The sequence below is a fragment of the Salminus brasiliensis genome, chromosome 20 (assembly GCF_030463535.1).
Source record: "Salminus brasiliensis chromosome 20, fSalBra1.hap2, whole genome shotgun sequence".
Taxonomy (NCBI): domain Eukaryota; kingdom Metazoa; phylum Chordata; class Actinopteri; order Characiformes; family Bryconidae; genus Salminus; species Salminus brasiliensis.
This window is the reverse complement of record NC_132897.1, coordinates 12,201,120-12,221,203: the sequence shown is the minus strand read 5'-3', so window position 1 is coordinate 12,221,203 and position 20,084 is coordinate 12,201,120. Positions and strand designations below refer to the sequence as shown.

Genomic DNA, 20,084 nt, shown 5'->3' with positions numbered 1-20,084 from the left:
GCATGTATGCTAGGAGCTCCAGTGCTGTTCTGCTTCTGTTCTACACACTAACTGATTGCAGCGAGCTCTGATACACTGGTTTCTATTACCTTTGGGACGAGTTGCAGTGGTGGAACTATTGATCTAATATCAGGACTTGACCTCTTGGATACTCTCACTCGAGGTTAAATGTAATCAAATCCTTCTTGCAGCAATGTTCCAACATCTAGCATACTGCCTTCCCAAAAGAGTAGAGGCTGTTACTGCAGTAAATGCGTACAAACTCCTGTCTATGGCTCCTGATTTTGGACGTTGCATGAGCAGGTGTCCACATACTTTTGTCAATGCACTGTATATAAATGTGATCATTGTAACGTGATTAAACTGTGTGACTCTGGATTTGTGCACACGCTGGTAAGACATACAGGTTACATTTATTTCAATTTGCTACTGTTTGAGTAGGCAAATATATTTTTATATAGATTATAATATATACAAATATCTGCACAAACATTTGTCTTAAATGGGTTAAATAGGATCTATTATGGCAGCATTTGGGATCTAACAGTCAGAATAGCACTGGAGCATCTACTGTAGATCAGAAGACCATGCACTAAACCAATCACAGCCTGGGGGTGGCGCTGTGGAGCAGATGGCTGTTTCACTGTAGGATGAATGAAGGCTGGATGTTGAATGCTCCTCATGCTTTATAGGTCCTTACAGATCAGGTAAGCTGGGATATGATCAAAGGTTACCATGAAGGTGAAGACTAGTACTGAAGTACCTGCCAGTGGAGTTTTAGCAGAGCCTGTTTGACTAACATGGCGAAAACGTCAGCTTTCAGAAGCTCCAAACTTCAAACTGACTTAGGAAATAACAGTTTCACCCTAACAACCTGACCAACGCTCACCGTCAGTAAACACAGGACCAGTTGAACTGATCAGAAAATATTTTGAACAGCTTTCTGTAATCAGCTTAGAGTCAACGGCACTAAACTACCTAGAACCTCATAGAGAAGAAAGAACAGCTGTAGATGTGGGTCAGCCTGTACTAGCACATGGGTGCAGTGTGAGAGGAGCTTATCACACCTCCTGCATTTTTTTAACACAGTGGGGTTAAACTGAGCTGCACAGCAGAGAGTAAACCCTCTGCCCCCCAAACAGTCAAACAGAGTTCACTGCTTCTCCCGTTCATCTTAGCTTGATGCTCTAGACTTCATGTTGATGGTAACTCAGTTAATTAGCATATTTCCACATTATCCAATCAGAAACTGACCAATAGTTACCATCATTGTGAACCCCAGTTGTAAACGTCTTATCTGTAGTGTAACATACAGAAAGTTATGAGTCTGGGTGGGGCCAGTTTTCCTCCCTCTCCACTCAGTGTGGGTGGGTGGGTGGGTTTGAGGTGAACCCAGTGCTGGCATGCTGAAAGCCCTGCCTACTCATTCTCTGCTCTGGGTGGGGCTAGAGGGCATCACTGATCCCCTCTGGGTCAGTAAATGCCCCAGGCCTGAGAGAGAATGAGAGGTTACCCAGTACAGGGGCATTGTCCCCCTAGGGGGGACGCTCTGGTCTGGAGAAGGAGGAAAACTGGCCCCACCCAGACTCATAACTTTCTGTCTCCCCCTGATGAGGGAGAGGAACTCAACAACAAAACAGGTACCAGGGCTGGTGCAAGGGGTGGTTTCGACATGGAAGCGGAGTACATGCATTTAGTTTTCTCGTAGTGGTGGATATATCTCAGCTTGAACACTTCTCCTCCCCCCACCCAGGGCAGAGAATGAGGAGGGGTAAGTCTGTGCTAGCCAAAGTGCCCCCGCCTCTTTCAAAGGGTGGCAAACATGGCATGCAGCAGAGGTTTTACACCTCTAGCCCAACTTAAAATAAGGAGGGCTTGCAGCATGCCAGTATTGGGTTCTCCTCAAACCCACCCACCCACAGTGAGTGGGTAGGGAGGAAAACTGGCCGCAACCAGACTTTTAACTTTCTGAATGTTACTCTATAGATAAGACATTTACAACTGGGGTTCACAATGATGGTGACCATTGGTCAGTTCCTGATTGGACAACGTGGAAATATGCTAATTTACTGAGTTAATTAGCATATTTCATAAACAGTCTAGGACAGAGCAACTCCTAAACAGTCTCCAATCACAGCCTGGGGGTGGCGCTGTTGTGCAGACTGCTGTTTGACTGAAGGATGAATGAAGGCTGGATGTTGAATGCTCTGCATGCTTTATGGGTCCTTACAGATCAGGTAAGCTTGGATATGATCAAAGGTTACCATGAAGGTAAAGACTAGTACTGAAATACCTGCCAGTGGAGTTTTTAGCAGAGGCCTGTTTGACTAACATGAGGAAAATTTCAGCCATCTTTGTCTTAGAACATCCAGTGGAACAGCAGATGTACAGTAGTGTAATATGCTCAGTTAGAGGGTCTTGCAGTAACTGGAGGAAGAGGAGAATTTTGCTTGAAAAGCAGCATTATGAACAGAACACATAAAGATTGGCGTGCCGTAGGATGCCAAATAACTATCCAACACCTTCAACACCTTCAATGACGAGCATTAGAGAAGTCAGTATGTTGGATGAGCACCACTCCACCTCATCCCAGAAGTTCTAGAGAAGACAGTTACACTGCTCCACAGCTCAATGGTGGGGGGCTTTATATCCAGGTGACTCATGCCGGACATTGGGCATGGTGCCAGTAAGTTCATGTTTTTCTGCTCCAGAGAGTCCAATTTTATCCTAGTCCTCTTCTACCGGGGGGCGCTGCTCACAATCAATGGCGTGTGGTGTTGGAGACGTCAGAAGCAGCAGGTGAGGTAGGACAGATGCTGCTGAGCTTCCACGGGTGCCTCAGGTGGAACACAGACAGTTCTCTGTATCTACAACACCAACACCAGCACTACAGACTTTAAAAAGGATCTGTCTTGAGCTACGAACCCACAGGAGTCAGAGCTGGACGTCCTGATGGACCTGAACCTTTTACTGAGAATCTATAAAAGCTTCAATTTACGGAGTTGATCTGTTCTAGGTAGTTAGCTGGGAAACTAATGCAAACACTGTTAGCATGTATGCTAGGAGCTCCAGTGCTGTTCTGCTTCTGTTCTACACACTAACTGATTGCAGCGAGCTCTGATACACTGGTTTCTATTACCTTTGGGACGAGTTGCAGTGGTGGAACTATTGATCTAATATCAGGACTTGACCTCTTGGATACTCTCACTCGAGGTTAAATGTAATCAAATCCTTCTTGCAGCAATGTTCCAACATCTAGCATACTGCCTTCCCAAAAGAGTAGAGGCTGTTACTGCAGTAAATGCGTACAAACTCCTGTCTATGGCTCCTGATTTTGGACGTTGCATGAGCAGGTGTCCACATACTTTTGTCAATGCACTGTATATAAATGTGATCATTGTAACGTGATTAAACTGTGTGACTCTGGATTTGTGCACACGCTGGTAAGACATACAGGTTACATTTATTTCAATTTGCTACTGTTTGAGTAGGCAAATATATTTTTATATAGATTATAATATATACAAATATCTGCACAAACATTTGTCTTAAATGGGTTAAATAGGATCTATTATGGCAGCATTTGGGATCTAACAGTCAGAATAGCACTGGAGCATCTACTGTAGATCAGAAGACCATGCACTAAACCAATCAAAGCCTGGGGGTGGCGCTGTGGAGCAGATGGCTGTTTCACTGTAGGATGAATGAAGGCTGGATGTTGAATGCTCCTCATGCTTTATAGGTCCTTACAGATCAGGTAAGCTGGGATATGATCAAAGGTTACCATGAAGGTGAAGACTAGTACTGAAGTACCTGCCAGTGGAGTTTTAGCAGAGCCTGTTTGACTAACATGGCGAAAACGTCAGCTTTCAGAAGCTCCAAACTTCAAACTGACTTAGGAAATAACAGTTTCACCCTAACAACCTGACCAACGCTCACCGTCAGTAAACACAGGACCAGTTGAACTGATCAGAAAATATTTTGAACAGCTTTCTGTAATCAGCTTAGAGTCAACGGCACTTACCCTGAACCTGAAGACCAGCACTAAACTACCTAGAACCTCATAGAGAAGAAAGAACAGCTGTAGATGTGGGTCAGCCTGTACTAGCACATGGGTGCAGTGTGAGAGGAGCTTATCACACCTCCTGCATTTTTTTAACACAGTGGGGTTAAACTGAGCTGCACAGCAGAGAGTAAACCCTCTGCCCCCCAAACAGTCAAACAGAGTTCACTGCTTCTCCCGTTCATCTTAGCTTGATGCTCTAGACTTCATGTTGGTGGTAACTCAGTTAATTAGCATATTTCCACATTATCCAATCAGAAACTGACCAATAGTTACCATCATTGTGAACCCCAGTTGTAAACGTCTTATCTGTAGTGTAACATACAGAAAGTTATGAGTCTGGGTGGGGCCAGTTTTCCTCCCTCTCCACTCAGTGTGGGTGGGTGGGTGGGTTTGAGGTGAACCCAGTGCTGGCATGCTGAAAGCCCTGCCTACTCATTCTCTGCTCTGGGTGGGGCTAGAGGGCATCACTGATCCCCTCTGGGTCAGTAAATGCCCCAGGCCTGAGAGAGAATGAGAGGTTACCCAGTACAGGGGCATTGTCCCCCTAGGGGGGACGCTCTGGTCTGGAGAAGGAGGAAAACTGGCCCCACCCAGACTCATAACTTTCTGTCTCCCCCTGATGAGGGAGAGGAACTCAACAACAAAACAGGTACCAGGACTGGTGCACGGGGTGGTTTCGACATGGAAGCGGAGTACATGCATTTAGTTTTCTCGTAGTGGTGGATATATCTCAGCTTGAACACTTCTCCTCCCCCCACCCAGGGCAGAGAATGAGGAGGGGTAAGTCTGTGCTAGCCAAAGTGCCCCCGCCTCTTTCAAAGGGTGGCAAACATGGCATGCAGCAGAGGTTTTACACCTCTAGCCCAACTTAAAATAAGGAGGGCTTGCAGCATGCCAGTATTGGGTTCTCCTCAAACCCACCCACCCACACTGAGTGGGTAGGGAGGAAAACTGGCCACAACCAGACTTATAATTTTCTGAATGTTACACTATAGATAAGACATTTACAACTGGGGTTCACAATGATGGTGACCATTGGTCAGTTCCTGATTGGACAATGTGGAAATATGCTAATTTACTGAGTTAATTAGCATATTTCCTTAACAGTCTGGAACAGAGCAACTCCTAAACAGTCTCCAATCACAGCCTGGGGGTGGCGCTGTTGTGCAGACTGCTGTTTGACTGAAGGATGAATGAAGGCTGGATGTTGAATGCTCTGCATGCTTTATGGGTCCTTACAGATCAGGTAAGCTTGGATATGATCAAAGGTTACCATGAAGTTAAAGACTAGTACTGAAATACCTGCCAGTGGAGTTTTTAGCAGAGGCCTGTTTGATTAACATGAGAAAAATTTCAGATTTTGAGAGCTCCAGACTTCAGGTGGTCTCAGAAATTGACCATCTCACCCAGATGACCTAAACAATGCTGACTGTCAGTGTGAAAGTCAGTAAACACAGAAAGTAAGGTTCTCCAGTTAAACTGATCAGAGAATATTCTGAACAGCTGTCTGTAATCAGCTCAGAGTCAACGGTACTTACCCTGAAACTGAAGACCAGCACTGAACTACCTAGAACCTCATAGAGAGAGAAGAACAGCTGCAGATGTGGGTCAGCCTGTACTAGCACATGGGTGCAGTGTGGGAGGAATTTATCACACCTACTGCAGTTTTTTGATTACAGAGAGTAAACACTCCTGAATCTGCCCCCAAACAGTCAAACAGAGGTCACTGCTTCTCCTGTCCATCTTAGCTTGATGCTCCAGACTTCACGTTGATGGTAACTCACTTAATTAGCATATTACCACGTTATCCAATCAGGAACCGATGAAAGGTCACCATCAGTGTGAACAGCAGTTGTAAATGCCTTATTTGTAGTGTAACATACAGAAATTTATAAGTCTGGGCGGGGCCATTTTTCCTCTTTCTCCACTCAGTGTGGGTGGGAGGATTTGAGGTGAACCCTGTGCTGGCATGCTGCAAGCCCTGCCAACTGTGGGTGGGGCTAGAGGTGTAAAGCCTCTGCAGCGCTTGGCAAGCCCAGGCTTAACCTTCCTCATTCTCTGCCCTCGGTGGGCGGGACTAGGGGGCATCGTTGATTCCCTCTGGGTCCGGAAATGCCCTAGGCCTGAGAGAGTATGAGATGTTGCCCAGGGCTGTGGGCCACTACGCTACCCCTGGTGAGAGAGACTGAGAAAGGAACTCATGAACAGAATAAAGGGAAGGAAATAAAAACCACCATTTTTTTGGGAAACAGTTCAGGTGGAGGGTGTGGTTTCGATGCTGAGACTTAGTCTGTGGCTCCAGTCTTCTCGATCGTGGTGGAAATATCTCAGCTTTGACACATTTTCTCGTCTTCACCGCGATCGAGAACACTGTTCACATCGCGTGCCTTTTAAAGACTCATGTTAATTGCTGCTTCTGATTGGCTGCATGCTCATTAAATATGCAAATATATTAAAAAAAAAGGTGTGTCATTTTTTGGATAACAAGGACGTGGTGGTTGATGCTTTGCATTGTGGGAAGTAATCACAAAGGCAATGTGGGTTGATGGAAGCTCAGATAAAGGAGCCTTCAGCCTGATCCTCTAGACTGGACTCTTGGGTGCAGATGAAGATCCAGAAGCCCAGATCCAGCTGACAACCAGGTTCCTGGAACAGAACTGCAGTGTTAGAATCATCAAAGCTGCTGGAAAGAATGAAGATCTCAAACACCCCACACTCTCCTCACAATCTTTGTGCTGGGATACATTTTCTTAGAATCTATGTAGAACATTTCAGCAGTTCTAGACACAATTCCCACCTTACTACTAAGGACAATGCTGTTCACGTACTGTCAGTCAGCAGATGAATGAGCTGAAGTCCTACTACAATTTAATTTAATGAGGCTCTCAGAATCATCACAGCTGACAGTGGAAAAGTATGGGGTTTACACACTAGGGAAGGTACTGCACACTCTCCTAACCTCTTTTCCATGAAACAGTGGGGTGGCTATCTTTGTTTACTTTAGATGTCTTAGAACATCCGGTACTACAGCAGATCCACTGTTAGTGTAATATGCTCAGTTAGAGGGTGTTGCAGTAAATGGAGGAGAACTTAGCGTTACGAACAGAACACATAAAGACTGGAGAGCCGTAGGATGCCAAATAACTATCCAACACCTTCTATAGAAGAGAACCTGCCCCTGTGGTTGAAGTAGCTAAGTCTAAAACATCCACCCAAACGTCTGTTTGTCAGCTCCCTCCATTTTGTGGAGGACAAACCAACACCTGGACATCCTTACCCAGAGAAATTATTCAGTTATGCAGCTCCGGTGAATAAGATACTTTGGGTGCTAGTGAGGTTCTTGACTAAATTAGAGCAGCTAAGAGCAGGCGCCTGAACATATGGATAGATGTTAATAAGCTCAGTATCAAACCCTTTCAGACTTGCAGGGGTGTCTCTACTGTTCAGGGCATTGCTGTGAAGACTTGATTGCATTCAGTGAGGAGAATTAGTGAAGTCAGTATGTTGGATGAGCACCACTCCACCTCATCCCAAAAGTACTGGTTGTAGCACCACCATCATTCCAAACAATGCTGGGGGGCTGTATGCCCCTCTAGCTCACGCCTGGCATTAGACATGGTGCCAGGGTGCTCAAGTCCTATTCTACTGGCAATGCTTTTCTACAAGGTCTACACAAGCTTTGTGTTTGTGCATTTGCACAACTGTGTCAGCAACAGATGCAACTTAAAGTAGCCAAACTGCATTCATTAGAAAGAGATGTGTCCACAAACATTGACATTTAGTTTATCTTTTGGACAAACAATTCCAGGTAGCTTCCTTGCTAATGCTAACACTGTTGTGGGTGTATCTAATTTGGCGCAGTTGACCAGGGCCACGTCGCTCAATGATAATGGGCGTGTCTGTTGAAAACGTCATAAGCAGCAGGTGAGGTTCATCACTAATTAAACGCCTTTAACTGCAAGAAACACTGCTGAGCTTCAACTGCTGGACTGAAGTAGAGCTTTCAAAGGCCTCATGAGGAACACACAGTGTTGATGGTTTTAGTCTGGAGAACAGAATTCCTTTCCTCTTTGTCCGGAACACCAACACAAGAACTACAGCCTTTAAAGAGGGGCTGGTCTTTAACTCCAGACCACCAGGAGGCAGCAATGGATGACACGAATCAGGAGTTTGTTGTTTGTCTCACAGAGCTAAGAAGCTAATGCTAACACTGCTAGCATGGATGCTATCAGCCACAGTTTTGGTTTTCTCATAATGTCCACAGTTACATTTAAAACATTAACAGTTGCAACTCCAGAGGTTTACAAACTAACATGTGAACAACTAGAGCTAAAGTTCTTGTATCTTTAAATTTTCCATGGTTTGATAATGTAGCAGCAGCCTACCTGAACGTGCAGCCATTCTTCTTCCTCTTCTTTAGACTCACTCTCCGTCCAACACCTCTCCTGATTGGCTGATTAGCTAATTAGATGATTGGCAAATGTGATTGGCTGTTTGGCCAATTACTTGTGTAGCACAGCTCTTTTGGATGATGTTTGAGTCAAGTCAAGTCAAGTCAAGTCAAGTCAAGTGGGTTTTATTGTCATTTCAACTACATACAGAGTACACAGTGAAATGAAACAACGTTCCTTCAGGACCATGGTGCAACATAGACAGTGCATACAAGACACAAGTGCAACACAAATAAACAAGTGCGGACAGACAACACAACACAGTACAGACCAGAGAATAATAATTGCCGGTAGTGTGCAAATTGTGCAATGTGTAATAAATAGAGTCCAGTGAGGTAGTAAAGTTATTAGTGCAATGCTTTGTGCAAAAATGCTTCCCCTTTTTTCCTGGGGTAAATGGTTGGAGAGAGAGAGAGGGAGAGTGTACATGTACCAGAAAGATATCAGTTCAGAAGTTGAGTTGTGTTGAGGAGTCTGATGGCTTGGGGGAAGAAGCTGTTGCAGAGTCTGGTCGTGTTGGACCTGATGCTGCGGTACCTTCTTCCTGATGGCAGGAGGGAGAACAGTCTGTGTGAAGGGTGGGTGGAGTCATCCACAATGCTGGTTGCTTTGCGGATGCAGCGGGTGGTGTAAATGTCCATGACAGAGGGGAGAGAGACTCCGATGATCCTCCCAGCTGTCCTCACAATGCGTTGGAGGGACTTGCGGTCAGAGGCTGTGCAGTGATGCAGCTGCTTAGGATGCTCTCTATGGTTCCCCTATAGAAGAGGGTGAGGATGGGTGGAGGGAGACGGGCCTTTCTCTTTTGAGTAGTGTTAATTATTATTGGTTTGGAATCCAGAGAGGAGAAACGCTGCAGGTAGAAGAGTTTCCATGATTTGGTGAATAATTTGATTATTCAATCAAAGAAGAGGACATTGAGGTGTCTGCTTGCAGTCAGGACTGATTAAAGCGTACACTGCTGGACCCACGCTGAAGATAAATTTTACTATATGTTGGAACATTTATAGAAATGTCTACCTTGTGTTTCCACTCACAGGCCACTTTATTAGAACCCCCTGTCTTGCGCTTCCACCTATTGGCCACTTATTTAAAATCCCCTGCCCTGTGCGTTCACTCTGTATTTCACTGTGTAATTTCCACACGCTGGCCGGGTGCAGCAGTTCCAGTTGCATTCAAGTATTCACCTCCCCTTCCCCATTGATAATTAGTTTTATTAGCAAATATAACGAGTGCTTTCTCCAAATTCAGTCAGCCTAAATTACAAAGGTGGCAGAATGAAACAGATTTACGGCATTTAGCAGACGCTCTTATCCAGAGCGACTTACAAAGTGCTTTGCTATTTACCCAAGAAGAGCCTTAGCTAGTTAGAATAGACTAATAATTAAAAAGATACCTCTAAGCTTTAGACATTACTAAACACAATACAATAAGGCGACCATAGAACTATTCGTCTAAGTACTCTCTGAAGAGGTGGGTCTTCAGCCTGCGTTTGAATACAGCGAGCGACTCGGCCGTTCGGACACCCAGGGGCAGCTCGTTCCACCACTTTGGTGCCAGGACAGAAAAAAGCCTGGACGCTTGTCTTCCGCGGATTTTGAGGGATGGCGGGTCGAGCCGAGCCGTACTTGAAGCTCAAAGGGCTCTTGGTGCGGATCAGCCTTTGACCATTGCCATCAGATACGGAGGGGCTGGTCCGTGCTTGGCTTTGTAGGCCAGCGTCAGGGTTTTAAATCTGATGCGGGCAGCTACAGGAAGCCAGTGGAGAGAACGCAGCAGTGGAGTGACATGGCTAAATTTTGGGACATTGAAGACAACCCGTGCCGCTGCATTCTGGATGAGTTGCAGGGGCCTGATGGTGCGCAGAGGGAGACCAGCCAGAAGAGAGTTGCAGTAGTCAAGTCTGGAAGTGACGAGAGACTGAACAAGCACCTGAGTGGCCTCTCTAGGGAGGAAGGGTCGAATTCTCCGGATGTTGTACAGAAGAAATCTGCAGGACCGAGTTACGTTTGCAACATGACCTGAGAACGATAACTGATCATCCATCACTACACCAAGGCTTCTGGCTTCAGTAGAGGGAGTGACCAGTGAGTTCTCAAAGGTGATGGCAAGATCGTTTCTTGGTCCAGCAGTTCCCGGGATGTACAGCAGCTCTGTCTTGCTGGGGTTGAGTTTGAGGTGGTGAGCCGCCATCCAAGAAGAGACGTCAGCGAGATACGCTGAGATGCGGGCAGAAACCTGTGTGTCAGACGGTGGGAAAGAGAGCATGAGTTGAGCTGCACCATTTAAGGTGAAACAGGTCAATTCAGATGAGAAGCCAATTTCAGTAGTGCATCAGTCTTAGCATGCTTCTCCAGCCTTCTTCGGGTAAAACACAACTGCTTTAAAAACATTCATTTAAAAAACACATCATTTAAATTCACCCTGTAGTTCAAGTCAACGTCCAACCAAATACCACTGTTTGACTCCCTGTTCTCTTCATCTAGTTAATATTTGTAGATCATATATATATATATGAGAAAAATGTGAAAAGCTTGCGTGGATTAGATACAGATGCTTCCAGTTTCTCTTTGCAGTTACTTCCAATTTAAACCTAGATAGAAGAGACTGAGAAGAGCAGAGGTCAGCGTCTTCTTGTGACTTTCTCCACTTTCATTCAGCCATTGTAATCCCTCTTTGGTTGTTGCACAGAACATCTGTCAGTCACAGGGTGACCTAGATGAGAAAGAACAGAGGTGGAGTGAAGTGGAAGTGGAGACAGATGAAGGGAGAGTGTTTGTAGCAGTTTCTAGTGGAAGACAAGAAGGATTTAAGATGTGGAAGAGCATTCAGGACAGATGAGGCAACAGTTAAGAGGGAAAACAGCATGAAGACTGCGGCAAGGTGTGAAAGAACCTGCGGAGGTGGTGAGAGTAAGAAGGAGCTGAGGAGGAGAGGAAGTGGTGATCAGAGCCTAGAGGAATTACTGCCAGATACAGAGATAAGGTCTGACGTGTTCCATGCTCTGTGTGTTGGTGTAGACTGGTTCAAGGTGAGACGAAATGACGATGACAACAACAGGAGGAAGGCATAATGACTGAAGTTTCTATGAAGGAAAGTTGAAGTCGCCAAGCAGAATAAGTAAGAGAACATCCAGTTCATCAATGAAATCGCCCAATGGACCAGGAGTGAGATAGCGAACAATGATGTGAAGTCTAGTGAGAGAACAGCATGGTATTCGAAAGAGGAAATGTCAAGATTAGAAAAAAAAGTGGGACGAAGCACAGAGGAGAAGGTAGCCAGGGACTTCAGAGATTGTGCAGAAGCAATTAATTAAATTAAAACTTTAAAAAGTCAAAAGCCAGCCTACCTGGAAATGCTAAGTATGAACCCAGAGTAAAGAAGAAAACACACTGACACTTCAGCTGTTCTAAATCTGGCTAGTGTGCCCCCCCCCCAAAGTGATCCAAAATTCAGTTCTGCTGCGTCTGTGATGAAATGTCCTCGCTATTATATAGCAATGGGTGAATGCTGATGATGCTAATGGTTGCTGTGGCAACATACAAAGCAGAAAAGTGGACTCAGGTCACTGAGGTCAGTTCCTGTACTGACTGTATCGACTGTACGTACACACAGTGCTGTGGAAATACAATGGCTCCTTCAGTTACTTAGGCAACACAGAAACCGTGTAGCAGTGAAAATTAGCCCCTAGTCATTTATAATTAATTCACCTGCTAGACAACAAGTCAACAAAAATGTAAAATGATATTCTACAATATTCTATGACAAAGCTATTGATTAATTTCGTCTGAAACTGTATGAACCTATATTAAAAATCAGGGGTTTCGGGGGACTGATGGACTCTCGCACCTACAGCGTGAGTATTACCAGACTATGGTGTTTAATAGTGATGGCCATTATGAAGCTTTTTGAAGCTTTAACACAGTGGAACCAGATGTATCTGAAAATGGTTGCATGTTCTAAAGTGTTTGACACCTGGCTCCTACAGCGACTGTTTCCTCCTCACTGTCATGTTTCAAATGAAGCTGATTGACACAATTGAACCTTTATTACAAGATAAATGTGTCAATCTTTTCTTTTGAACATTATACAATCATACCACTGACATGATTCTCCATCTTACTCCAATCATGGACAAAGAAAATATTAAGTAATAATTACCTGCTAAATCCATTGTAGTGGTCTGTTGCTCTGTCACTTTTGGGTGGAAGGAAGGTTGAGGTGAACGTAAAATCAGGATAATGGTTTTAATAAAAAGAACCAAACTGGTGAGGAACAAGGGGTCCAGACATGCAGGTGGTAAACACACACAACAGAGAAAGGAGCATCAAAACAAAAAGAGACAAGAAAACAGAGTAGGAGCACCTGACAATCATAACAGGCTAACAATGGAAAACACCTGAAGTAGACTAATGACGAGGGGGAGACTAAATTAACCCAAACAGCTCTGTGTACTAAGGAGACTAGGACTAAGTAAGGTACAAAGACAGAAAAGGAAAGGTCAAGGTGGAACAGTTTGATTAGTATTCAAATCTCCCTCCTGGTGAAGGTAGCAGAGCATTGTTCACAGCATCACAGTGAAAGTACAGACCCCACACATGGCATAGTTCTTTATTTTGCCAATGCTGGACAATATGCAGCGGCTCAGTCCATGAGTCCATGGGACAATACCTGCTTTACCCTTTCAACTCAGCATACCCTTCACATTAGTGTTTTCAGCAGAGAGTGCTTCCCATTTTCCAGAGTAAAGATCATTTAACATGTTCCTCTGTTTACATTTTCCTTCCTACATCTGCCTTTTACTGACATTCTTAACACAGAAGCAAACATAGCTTTATCAGATGACTGTATAAAATGACATGCTGACCAAACTTTAGGTTAACAGGACCTGACCACAATGATCCCTTTTCACCCCAAATATTAAAACATCTGAAAAGATTTACATGGGAATAAGAGATGCCCTTACCTTAGTCAGTTAGTTTTGGGGAATAAAACAGGGAGAGGATTTTTACACATTTAAAATAATAATAATTAAATACACATACATAAACTGTACTGTCCTTTTCACCAGCTTCTTTAAACTGAAATGACCAGTCTAACTTGTATATTTACACACAGTTACACACTCCAGCACAAAACACAATAACGACAAGTCTTTGCAGTGGTTTCATTGAACTCTTTATTTTCTGCATTATCCTTTCTAGTCCTCTTTCCTCCTCCTCAGCCTCCCTCCATCATCTCTCCTCACTTTCTACTGCCAGGAAAGCTGAATCTGAAACACACACACACACACACACACACACACACACACACACACACACACACACACAGTTTAAATGCAAGTTAAGCTTTGATTTTAACATACAGTATTAAAACTCAGTGCTACAGAAGAGCTTCTCCACCAAGCATGCTGGTTAATATTTCTACAGCTCCTGAATTTAAACCAGGCTTTGGTTCTAAATGTGCTCCATTGCAGCCGGTCTGGTTCTGGTGAAGACAGACTAGTCTCTCTATATATCTGTAGCGTTTTCACAAGCTGAGATCGGTTAATACAGACTGATCGGTCTCCAATTAAACCTTCCTCAGCTCGTCAGGACTGCCGAAAGACAGAGAGGGTGGTAGTTAACGACTAAACGCGGAAACCGTTGTTTTTCTTTTGATGGATGAAGCGCCGGTCTACACTGAGCAGCGTTAGCTGTGTGCTACTTACTGAGGGGAACGTTAGCTAGTTAGCTATCAAAGTTAACCCAACTCTTAATGCTGAACATTCAGTCCTAAAACTCCCAAAATTCACCAAACCTGACCTTTATAAATCGCTCATTTACAAGCAAAAAACTAAATTCAAATGTTTGCAGCCTCTCACCTCGTAAAGAACTCAATTTTTTCCCCCCTTGCCACCGTTCACTGACGACCCTCAGCCTCCAGCGGTTCCACCACCTCAGTTGTGTTTTGGTCACATACTCCAAAATGTCTCCGGAAGCAGTCAGTCATCCGGGGACTTTTCTGCGTCCTGATGCTAGCTATCTAGCTATCTCTCTCTCTCTCTCTCTCTCTCTCTCTCTCTCTCTCTCTCTATATATATATATATATATATATATAAATTATACTGGATGTTTTTCTTTTTTTATTTTTAAACATTCATGCCTCCCATTACCTTTGATGAGCTGACTAGGATCTCTACTGGCTCTCTGGTCCAGTGATGTAGTGCAGTGGTAGAAATGATCAGACGATCATGGTCGCCTTATCAAAGTCTCCTTTATTACTTCTGTCCCATCTCTTAAACTCTTTCAGTGGGAGACATTTCCTCCATGCTTCAGATTACTGCAGAATTAAATCAGGATCAGTATCAGCTGATAATCTGGTCTACTGGTGGAGATGTAGCGGAAGCGGAACACGGATCTGTTTACAGAGTTAAAACATCAGGAAATGATAAAAACGCCAGAATTCCCCGGCTTGAACAGCGAGACGAGCACAACATTAAACCTACAGCGGAAAATGAGCGGAAGGAGCGGGATTAGAGGAATATTCCTCATCGTCCGTTCACAAACATTTTATTACGAACCGATTCACATTTCTGTCGGATTGCAGCTGCGGGGCTCAGTACTGCTGATGAAGAGTTTGAGCTGTTATTTCCATCAAATGTGAATAAAACCATGAGTAAGAGTCAACTCTTTGGCTTTAGCATGCAAGCAGGATTAGTTTCAATTAGGTAACATGCGCACACAGTAAAACAGACCATTGAACTATTTAGCTCACAAATGCTGGCGGTTAACAGAGAACCAGTGCAGCTCGCCACTCCACAACACAAAATAAATGAGCCCTTGTCATTTTCCTGCTTTCTGGAAATGTGTCTTACTTGCCCAGTGAAATAGAGATGCCCAGCTGGCATAACTCACACCCACCTCTCTGATTTAGTGCTGCCATCTAGTGTGTTTGGTGTGTACAGCAGTGAGGAACTATGAAATAAACAGAAGAGCTGCACTAAGGAGGGATTGCTGAGCTAAACACTGTTTCTAACACCTTTTTACTCAGACAGACATGATTTAAAATTTAGCTTCAAATTAAATATGCTTAAGTAAAAGTCAAATTACAGGTTTTAAAAACTACTTTTAAAAGTACAAATAAACAAGAAAACTTAATTACAGTAACGAGAGTAAATGTTATTCGTTAATTACACCTCTGTCTAGAGGAGGAACTGAACTGAAAAAAGCTATTACAATGCTTTTTAAAATTATATTTATTGTATATTGTATAAATTCAAGTATACAGATTTAAAGGGTAAAAAAAGTTTATTATTTTCATCTTGAAACTGGACATTTGTGAGTAATGGTGTGTTTTGGGCTCTACAAAATAAACTATGATAAGTTGACGTTGCAAACATTGCACAATGGCCTTACACTGACAATACAAAATTATTTACATATCTCTCTTTACCGACTGCAACTGGTAACGCTATGAAACCATAAAGTAATTAGATCTACAGTTTCAGACTGCTACACCAACATTCTGTAGATGAGGAGCAGATTCTCCATACGGAGACATGACCAGTTCCTCACACACTCAGCACTCATCAATAGTAAACAGAGAGAGAGGGGGATTGGGAATGATCTCTCAGGCTTAGTCCTGGTTTTCACTGGAGGGTGACAATCTCTCCTGTTCTTCTGGATTGCTGTTACTCCATTCCTCTCTGATTCCTTCTGGAGTTGCTGAGTTGTTGCCACAAAATCACCCCCACTAATACCCCACACACAGCCCCCATCAGCAGCAGCACTGGAACTACCCACCCTGGCAGAGCAGCTCCCTGATCTATAAGACACACACACACACACACACAATATATATATATATATATATATATATATATATATATATATATATATATATATATATAAATCTGATTAGTGTTTTATAATTACTATAATCTGTTAATACACTATTAAAACTCTCCTGTAGTGTCTGTTAGTCCTCCTCATGGTCTCTCACTGTTCTCCACAGGTTAAACCGTTAAACCCCAAACCCTCCTGATTCTGTTTACCCTGATGATCACACCCTTCATCATCTGGATCAGGTGGGTAAAACTCAGAGCAGACAGTATCCAGGAACAGCAATAATAAACACTGTACTGAATAAGATCTACTGTAATAGAATGAATCATATCAACTGTAACAGTATGAATCAGATTTACTATAACAGTATGAATCAGATCTACTGTACTGAATCAGGTCTTCTGTAACAGTAGGAATTAGATCTATTGTACTGAATCAGATCTACTGTTACAGTAAAAATCAGATATAATGTACTGAATCAGATCTACTGTAACAACAGGAATCAGATCTATTGTATTAAATCAGATCTACTGTAACAGTAGGAATCAGATATATTGTACTGAATCTACTGTAACAGTAGGAATCAAATCTACTGTAACAGTAGGAATCAGCTCTATTATACCGAATCAGATATGCTGTGTTAAATCAGATCTACGTTGACAGTATGAATCAGATTTACTGCACTGGAACAGATCTACAAAAACAGTATGAATCAGATACACTGTAACAGTATGAAAATAATCTACTGTACTGAACAGATCTGCTGTGCTGAATCAGATTTACTGTAACAGTGTGAATCAGATTTACTTTAACAGTGTGAATCAGATTTACTGTAACAGCATGAATCAAACCTACTGTACTGAATCAGATTTACTGTAACATAACACTGCAGCATAAGCAGTACAGAAGCATCTATATACAGTGGGCTGTAATACACACCTGATTGATCACTGGGGGTATTAATGGACTTCTGGGCCTGATCAGAATCACCTGAAACACACAACAACATCAATACAGTGTAAGATCTCAGCCTCAGGATCAACATTTTACATCATCTGGAAAGTTTCATATCTCCACTTCTGATCAGAGCTCCATCTGAGTGGGAATGGAATTACCTCACTCTGGTCAAAACTTTTTTGGGAAATTTTTCTTTCACTTTACCATCACCAGGATACACCAATTATTAAACAAATAACATTTCGCTTCAGCTTCAAATAAAGCAGTAAATTATGAACCCTGATTTCATATTAAAAATAAATTCTGTAGCTTAAGGAGATCTAAACTACAGCAATTGGAACCAAATGGTTCTAATTTTCTAAAAGCTCTTTAGTTTCAAATAATAATCAATCCTGCACAGAGTTACAGCCTGTCACACCCACCTGGATGACCGGACAGTGTCCAGTCAAGCACTGAACTTTATATGGCAGCTGACTGAATTTCATTAATATTTTGGTCATTATAAACAATCTATAATAATAATCAAAACACTGATATTTCTTTTTTTCATTGAATTTAAGTTAATAATTTAATTATTTCACTTGTAAAACATTTTGGTTTAAATGGAAGGTGACTTAATTGGCCTTATAGACCTTTTTATACAGTTAAATGTAAAAATGGTTATTTATGGAACAAAAAGGTCAAGAGTGTGCAGTGAGCAGTCGTCTTATGGATGGAGGATGCCTACACTACACTGCTGGGCACTGTGCCAGAAACACACACTGGATACCGGCTCAGTTCTCAAAGAGAATGTGACGGATGCTAACAGACAGCAGAGCTGCTGAAACTGTAGAGTTATAAAGAGCTCATACTTGGTTCTGAAGTGGAGTTACAACGTAAGAGACACATCCTCTCCCGCCCTATGATCATTTCAACCTCCCTGAATGAAGTGCTTTAATACTGATGGACGTTCATTTTACCAAGCCAGTTCTGGTTCCTGTATTCACAGTGCTGTAATTCTGACTGTAGACTGAGTTACACAGAGAGTCTAACACACTAAACCCCTCAGAAACTCACAACTAACCCCACCAATAAAGCCCAGAGCAGTGGTTAACACTGTAAAACACTGACCTCTTCGCCAACATCACCAACAACAGACCAGACAAACCGTACTGTAGCTGTAATAGTCACTAATACACTCACCGTAGACGCTCACTGTGTAGATGTGGATGGCCTCATCATTTAAGGTGTCCCGTATAGTATAAACCCCACTGTCAGAGACCGTCATCTCTCTCAGCTCAAGATCAGATGATAGTGTCACTCTGTGTGCGTATTCTTCATGATTAATCTCTTTAAAAGCCTTAGCCCGCCGACGGGGCACAAATCAATCACTGTGAATATCTAGCAATACATCTGAAGCATTACTGGTCCAATAAAGGCAGCCAGGACACCATATTAACGCTGCGAATATCTACTTTTCGATGATTTTTGCCATTTTATCTTTCATTTCTTTAAAAAAATAAATATTCTGGTCGCAAAATAACTTGTCCGGAAAACGTTTATGAAAAACTATTAGTTATAGTATGCATATTCATATTTTTCATAAAGCCATTTTTAGCCAATGTGGACATCATTATACACCGATCGAATGGACAGTCTCTCAGGATTACGATGATGTAAACCATTATAGTGTGAAATGTACGGCTACTGGATCAAAATAAAAAGAAAACGTTTTTCAAAACTAGAGATATCTTCCTGGCAGAATCCGTCACTCATGCGCACTGGCTTCTCCCACAGCACAGACACGTGTCACACACACGCTTCATTCCACCGTGTACTTTAGGTTGTCACCTTCAAAACGACACCAAATGTGTATCTTTCCTTCAGGCCATTCGTTAATAATCCTTATGTTTGTGTAAAAAAGTACAACAATTCAAAATTAAGTATAACGATAAAAAAAAAATAAATTAAAATATGATCCCATTGGATCTCCGCCTTCAACTTCAAATCTTTACAGTGATGCTTTCAGAAGCTCAGCTTGCCAATGACACGTCAATCAAGTCTGTACACCAATCAGGCGTCAAGTTATGGTAACGCGCGACCAATTAGGCGGGAGGTAAACAGGAAGTTTGGCTCTGCAGGTGCATTCGGGTCTGCAGCCTCGCAGAAACGCACAATAAACAATAACAAATAAAATTGGCTTCAAAACAAACTCAGAAATCAAAAATTAAAACATTTTATGGTTTTGGAGAGGTTTTGACAGAGATGGAACGGGAAAGTAAGTTGCTGGAGTCGGACAGCAGTGAGAGCTGTGAAAGCTATAAAAACAAAACCTGACTAAATTAATCAAGCAAAGGTGAAGCTGGCTATAACATCCTGCTTCTTTTCTCCTATTTACTAGTGACTGCTCTTAGTTTGGCACTAGAATTAAAAAAAATCTGCATAAAATTTAAAAAAAGGCCACTTGGAGAGGTGGATGACAAATGTTTGTCAAGGAAGGTAAAGAAATATAGTATAATGTGTTGCCATCTTGCCAAGTGCCAAGTGTTGTATAATCTTGCCAAGTGCAGATTATACACAAACACTTTTCTGCAGTAGAATTAGCTATTTCTATTTTGGAAAGGTTGGGAACTTTGGAGACTCTAAAAGGACACTTGGAGCTCTGTTCACTGTCTATTCCAGCTTGAAAAACGTCAAATCTGTAGGAAGAATCAACTCCAAATTTTGCCTGGTGAAATAAGACCCATGGTGACATGAGCTTCAACAGCAACAATTGTTGGGGGACATAAAGGCTTCAGTTTATCG

General features: G+C 42.7%; 1 long non-coding RNA gene across 2 annotated transcripts; it reads right to left on the bottom strand.

Moving 5' to 3' along the window:
- Window positions 1–13,642: 13,642 nt before the first annotated feature.
- Window positions 13,643–19,086, bottom strand: LOC140542060 (uncharacterized). Of its 2 annotated transcripts, none has more exons than XR_011977975.1 (3): window positions 18,483–19,086; window positions 17,283–17,333; window positions 13,643–13,789 (listed from the first exon to the last, which is right to left on the bottom strand). It is a non-coding gene; the product is annotated as an uncharacterized lncRNA (long non-coding RNA). The 2 variants fall into 2 exon arrangements; XR_011977974.1 differs by lacking the exon at window positions 13,643–13,789 and adding an exon at window positions 15,833–16,323.
- Between the last annotated feature and the right edge of the window lie 998 nt (window positions 19,087–20,084).